Source organism: Anolis sagrei, chromosome X, assembly GCF_037176765.1.
Source record: "Anolis sagrei isolate rAnoSag1 chromosome X, rAnoSag1.mat, whole genome shotgun sequence".
In the NCBI taxonomy this organism is placed as follows: Eukaryota; Metazoa; Chordata; class Lepidosauria; order Squamata; family Dactyloidae; genus Anolis; species Anolis sagrei.
Window position 1 is genome coordinate 21,620,699 of NC_090034.1, and position 7,017 is coordinate 21,627,715.

At 41.4% G+C, this 7,017-nt stretch overlaps 1 long non-coding RNA gene across 1 annotated transcript; it reads right to left on the minus strand.

Moving 5' to 3' along the window:
* Positions 1-628: 628 nt before the first annotated feature.
* Positions 629-6,792, minus strand: LOC137098024 (uncharacterized). Its single transcript, XR_010910546.1, has 2 exons — positions 6,005-6,792; positions 629-2,893 (listed from the first exon to the last, which is right to left on the minus strand). It is a non-coding gene; the product is annotated as an uncharacterized lncRNA (long non-coding RNA).
* Positions 6,793-7,017: the final 225 nt, after the last annotated feature.

The following is a 7,017-nucleotide window of genomic DNA, read 5'->3' on the forward strand; positions in this document are numbered from 1 at the left end:
ATGGCCAGGACGGATCAGCTTGGGAAAGGCTTGTCCTGACAGGGGATCTCTATCTTCACAGGTGGTTCCAATGTCTGTTGGCGGACTCTCAAAAAACATTTCCATATGCTTTTTAGCCACTTTGCTTGAGATCTTGATGTCCAGCTTACTTTCTGCTCCTCTCCCTGCATGGAGAAATGGGAAGGAGGCAGTGCAGAGCTTCTTCTGCATTAAACCCGGAGGGTTATTTCTGGGGAGGGGTTCCCTGGAAAGGAGGGGCACCTGAAGCCAAGAGCGCCTGACCATATCTGGAATGGATTCCAGGTGCACCTCCATGTACTTTCTGGCCAAGTGTACCTCCATCCTGTTCATGATTTTGGGTGCCAACATGGGGCGAAAATTCCTTTCTTTTCTCCCAGGGATAGAGAGCCTAGGATCCACACGATGACCAGGGCCCTGGGAGAGTGTCACCTCCTCTTCTGTCTGCTGGGCATCAGGGGGTTCCACTATAATCCCTGGGCAGAGACCCTTCAGCGATTCCAGGATCCTCTTGGGCAGCCCCCACTGCCACTGCAGCTTCATTCTCTTGTTAGAGACTGGGAATTTATGGTGACAGGCCCAGAAGGCAAGGGAGGAAATGAGATTCCGATGAGGTTTTCCAACAAGGCTTTATTTCAAGTTGATCAACATGAGATGAATAGCCTCTTGACCATCCTGGTCAAAGAACAAAGACCATTCACCCCTTTGTGGCGTACTTAACAATGGTTTTATATCAAACTTGTAAAAACAACACGTAAGCAACTTCTGATTGGTTGTTCTGTTTCTACCATTACAGCATATTCATGTTTCTGTTGAATGTGTGACCCTGAGCTGTAATTTTACCTATCTGTAAGCTTGCTTATCCAAGGCAGAAAGAATTTGTGGGAGTATGGGAGTATATCTGCTTGTGTGGAACACAGGCAATTATTTTTTCCTATCAGCAGCAGCTGTTGGCAAGCAAAGCTCTCTCAATAGACAGGGATTCTGGGTCTCAGTAGACAGGGATTCTGGGACTTGTAATAACTGGAAATTTATTTTTCTTAATCACGTTCCTATATTCCCTCCTCTTCTTGTTGCTAAGCGAAGCCTTTGAAGCGAGCGTTGCAATCAGTAGTATAAACAATATCATTGTCCTTTGTCATAGCTATCTCTGACACTGTCTCTATCTTTGTTCTATTTTTTCATGTGAACCTGGCAGTGCCAACATTTGCATGTATAGGGTTCTATGCAGGGATATCATATTTTTAGCAGTTATTGAATCTATAAGGCTTTGAGTTATCAAGCCTTCTTTTTCATCAAAGTAAAACAGCACAAGAATATCAATAGCATTATGACAATTACAATTTGAGACATAACCAAACTTTTAACCATTGTAAGTCTGGAAACCATGATGTGTATATCTTGGAAACATATTTTCATTTTGCAACAAAATGCATAGACACCCTTCTCTGTTTAGGTGGTCTATTGTCAATCTGTGTTGCATCTGGGTGTCTTTTATCATATAGTTTATCAATTTCTCTAGTTGTGCTGAAATGTGCCAGTTAGTGTTATTTTAATCTATGGAAACAAGATTGCACCAATTCTTTGTGATCCAGTGAAGTATGCATTGTCAGTGTCATTGTTATGTGTCACTTTGTGCCCCTTGAACTCAGGCCCATCCAAATGGTTTTGTCCTATGTCTCAAGCGGCTGTTGTATCAAAGACTCTCAATCTGGAAGAAATCAGGGATTAAGTTGTACATGTGCCATTTCAGACTGGGGCAGTATCTTTCCTTCTTGCCCAACTTCTGTAAATCCAGTAGAATCCTGGCCCAATCTTGCCAGTGTCTTTATATGTATGTTGCAATGTAATGCGGAATCATCTGCACATGTCAAATTCTGTTTAGTGGTATCGGTCTGTGTCTTGTATATCTGACAGGAGTACAGTGATGTCACGTCTATGGTATTGTCCCAATTGGACATGGGGCACGGTCATAGTGAGATGTCTTTTCTGTCAGTGAGGTTTGGGCTGAGCTAAGTGGTGCACAAGGGCGTACAAAGGTGTAAGGGGGTGAAGACCTCCCCTTTTTCAAATTGAATTAACTGGGATCATCTGTCTGATCAGTTGTCTGTTGTATGGTTATGGTGTTTAGAAGTGAGCTGTTTGTTCGTATCATACCCAACAGACCTGCGCATGCAATCCTTTTGCAATGCAATTTACCAATTGGTGGAGGGTATCCTTCTCCCATTTTGTTGTAATGGGGTGTGGCATCAGGCTGTGAATGACATCACCTCTGTTTCTTTCTAAAACACAGTTGTAAACACTTGACTGAAACAGTATAAACAAATGAAAGCTTATCAAGCTAGCAATCAGAACTAAATGGTAACAATAACCACTTTAACGATTTAGCAATAGAAATCATTCAACTTGAGAAAGGATATCAAGTCCAGGTCTTGCTGTCTGGCCCAAATGTGGCCATGCACATATGTGAAATCCAGTTTTCATTATCAGGACCAAACGTGGCCGCACACATATGTATCCAACCTTTATGTCTTTTTAGTCTCCTGTATAAAGGCAATCTGAGTCAAACTGGGAATGTGTTCCCCTTCTTGATTGAAGAAATGAGTCTATTAAATTCCAGGTAAAATGAAGAAAGTCTCTAAGTCCAAAAAGTCTCTGTATCCAGCAAAGTATCTAGTCTCTAAAGTCAATCTCTGTGTAAAGAAAGTCTATAAAATAAAGTCACCATATCTCACGTCTTTAGCTTTAGCCTATCCAGCAGGTGGTGCTTTGGATAGGCTCCTGTATTTTGGACTCCCATTAGGCTTCCCAGCTGGCTATGATGCCTTTTGGATATCCAATTTAGGATCCGGGTCTCATACCAGGAGCTCAAGAGCTGAAAAAGATAAATAGAAAGATAGTGAGAGGAAAAGGGGGAGGGGATACTGATTACCCATCTGTTGAAGTCTTTTTGGCCAGTTCTGTCGTCAGCTCCATCAACATCCTTCGCTTCTATATCCATTGGCGGGCCTCTACGATCTCCCACTCCGAAGTCCTCTCGACCAATCTTCATCCTTTTTAAACAATTCTCCACGGTTTTCCCCACGATTTATCTCACGGTTCCTCTCCACGATTTATCTCATAGTTCCTCCATCCATCTGCTGTAAGCAATCCTTTATCATTCCATCTTCGACTTGCTTTTCCAACTTCAACCTGCTTTTTTTTAACTAAATAAACAGTTTAACCTTTTTGCTGGCAATGTCTCTCAAATCTGGCAAAAACCTTTTTGGCCCTTTGCAAGGCATTGTCTTTTAAATCTGGCAACTCCAGGGCAAACTGCCCTGTCTTTCTGGTTTAATGTCCCATTTTAGAATTAATTTTTTCAGTAACTTTGTAGAGGGATTGGGTCAAAATAACAAAATCTGTAGAGGTACTTTGTCCTATGTTTGAAGAAAGCTGTGAAATATAGCCACCTCGGGCTAAGAACTATAATGGAGGCTGGATGGCCATCTGTCAGGGGTGATTTGAATGTAATATTTCTGCTTCTTAGCAGGGGGTTGGACTGGATGGCCCATGAGGTCTCCTCCAACTCTTTGATGTTATGATTCTATGATTCATGTCCAGGGTTATTGTATCCACATAAAGTAAATTCTGTTGTAAAAATCAATTGCTGGCTTCCTTTTGAATTAAATACCAAACCAAACAAACAAAAAACAATGTAAAGAACTCTGTTTATCAATCAGTGTCGCAATCTACCTACAGGTAAGCTGCGGCTTGGCTTTTAAAAAGGCAGTTTTGTTTTGTTTTGTTTTTTTGTTTAACTTAAAACATATTTTATCTGTTGACATCTTGAGGGAGTTTCTATGTACTCCTAACATAAAACCACAGCGGTCACCTCACTGTCATATGAAGAAGAAAAAACCCATCTTGTTATCTTGTGTCTCCAACCAAAAAACTTTGTGTTTCAAAACAATTTTAGACATGAATCCTGTGCCTCTTCTTTGTCTCAAGAGAAGTTGCAGGGAAATCCCTATTTTCTGTAAATTATTAGCTCTCACACAGTTCCTAGTGTGTGCATCCCTAAATAGCCAAAAGAAAAAGTTTAAACTTTCAACATCTGAGGATGCCTGTCATTGGTGCAGGCAAATTGTCAGGAGAGAATGCTTCAGGAACATAGCCATTTAGCCTGAAAAACTTATAACAACCCAAACTTTAAACTTGGTCCACACACAGATGTAACTTTCCCCTTTCGGCACAAGCCTCAAAATGTCCCAACCTGCAAGGAGTTAATGTCCATCAGCAGTTCATAAAGGAAGGGAGGGCAAAATGAAGCATTTTCCCCTTTGAACCAGAAAGCTACAAGGAGCTCTGGTAAGCATTCATAAATTTGAACACAAAAAATCCAAAACGGTATTAGATACTTTTAAAATGTACCATTCATAACCATTTTTTTTCTCTTCTGCCAGAGAATGGCAGGAGAACACCATGTTCTTTTCCAGTTATCTCTCTTCTGGCTCTGTAAAGCAGGAGCCCTCCACATAGCATCCAATTTAAAACAGCTCTTAAAAAAAAACATTTTAAAACTCCGGCACATGATTTCACTCTCTCATGAAATACAGTTGCTTTAAACATAAGAATTATTTCCATTTTCTTGAGCAAAAATAAAGTTAGAACTCCAGTTTTAAAAATGCACTCTTAAAACACAATCAATCCATTTCATTTGATCCCATCCTGGCTGGTACCAATGTAAGTTCTTATCTCTGTAACATACTGTACATTCAGGGCATTGTAAAACATCCGTTTCTAACAGTTATTAAACAGCCTGCTTTTAAACATTTTTAACACAGACAATGAGTTTCTATCAGTCTTCAAATTTTCATTTTGATGTGCCCTGGCCTCTTTCAGTGTCTGAAAAACTCTTTTGGCCAGTCACAACCCTTGACACAAAAACCCTTGACATCAGGTTTTTGCTTCTTCTTTTTTTTTCCTCCACACAGTTATTTATACAGCCCATGCGGGCAATTTTTCATGTTTTCAAAAGATACGTATTCATAATGCAAGAGTCATTTTTTTTTCCATAGACACAGAACAAATCAGGATTTTAACCATTTCATAAAATGTCACATCACATAATATTCATTCTCCAAATTCACACACATACAATGCTTGTTAGTTGTTAGGCTTTTTGCACGTTCACACACAGAGGGAGAAACCTCGTTCACACACACACACGCACACAAACAAGTTTCCCAAGGTCAGCTCCTTTTTTTTCCCCCTTTGCACACAGAACAGAGAACATCAAACTTTTAAAGATCACCCGTTTTATCATTACCCAAATTTTTTACATTTTAAAAACACAGTTTTTCAAATGGCAGCATTTTGAACATAAATCAATTCCCATTGAATCAGCATTTTTGTTTCTTTCTTGTTTGAATCCTTCAAACACAATTAACATTCCATATATACCTTTCAGTTCAACATGTCTAAGTTTCTCTTGTAAAATATCCATTACATCATTTGAATGCACAAATTTCAAACTCAGTCCCGTGTCATTTAGACATACATATCTCAAGTGATCTGCCAACTTACACAAAGCTCTCTCTTTTTAGCACATAATTCCATCAAACACATTCCTATCCTTTCCTGAGTACTGGAACAACAGATTTCCATTTGAAATAACAAGAATCCAACTCCTTTTTCTCACTTTCCTTTTCACAAAACAGCGCTTCAGACATGCACAAATCTCAATCCAGTGTTGCAACACACAGACACACATACAATTTATTTCTACAGTTCCCTGACACGGCAAACTGTTTAAACTTTCAAGGGGTCAGTTCCTCCCCCCTTCTCTGTCTGTTTCTCTTCTTTCTTTTTTTTTTTCCAAGGGGGCACTGCTGACTGTTCTTGGGGCACCCTCACAATCAGCTATCTGGGGGATTTCTGCCTTCCCCCCTTTGCCTCCCTCCAGCTAGCTTTTTTCCCCCAGGAACAAGGCCTTACAACCCACACACGGACGGTGCTCCTCTGGAATGCCTCGTTCCTCCTTCCTCCGACCTGTCGGCAGTCTTCTTTCAAGCGTTGTTGAACCCCTTTCTCGGCAGAGACGGACGGGACACACCTGGGGGCTGCGACAAGCAGAGCCACTGGTCAGTCAGGTGGGGCCCCTTTTCTCAGCGCACTCCAGTAGCCACTGCCACCAGATGGGTGCCGTCCCTCCGGGCCTCCAAAAGCCACCTCTTGTCCTCCAGCCAATGGGCACTCACCACCCAGATCTCGGTGGAACCTCCAAAATGTTAGAGACTGGGAATTTATGGTGACAGGCCCAGAAGGCAAGGGAGGAAATGAGATTCCGATGAGGTTTTCCAACAAGGCTTTATTTCAAGTTGATCAACATGAGATGAATAGCCTCTTGACCATCCTGGTCAAAGAACAAAGACCATTCACCCCTTTGTGGCGTACTTAACAATGGTTTTATATCAAACTTGTAAAAACAACACGTAAGCAACTTCTGATTGGTTGTTCTGTTTCTACCATTACAGCATATTCATGTTTCTGTTGAATGTGTGACCCTGAGCTGTAATTTTACCTATCTGTAAGCTTGCTTATCCAAGGCAGAAAGAATTTGTGGGAGTATGGGAGTATATCTGCTTGTGTGGAACACAGGCAATTATTTTTTCCTATCAGCAGCAGCTGTTGGCAAGCAAAGCTCTCTCAATAGACAGGGATTCTGGGTCTCAGTAGACAGGGATTCTGGGACTTGTAATAACTGGAAATTTATTTTTCTTAATCACGTTCCTATACTCTGAAGATGGAAGTCCAAGTGTTTGGAATTGCTTTGTGGAAGAAAGGGAGGGTCCTGCCACAGAACATTGACATAGATATACGCTTTTGAGTGGCGGGTCTGTGAGCGGGGGCCTGGCCTGAATGCTGCAAGTGACCTCTCAACCAATCCAGGCCAGCGCCATTCATGCTGGAGCCTCTTCCTTTTAACATGGAGCTCCAAGGCTTCCCTCTCCTGCT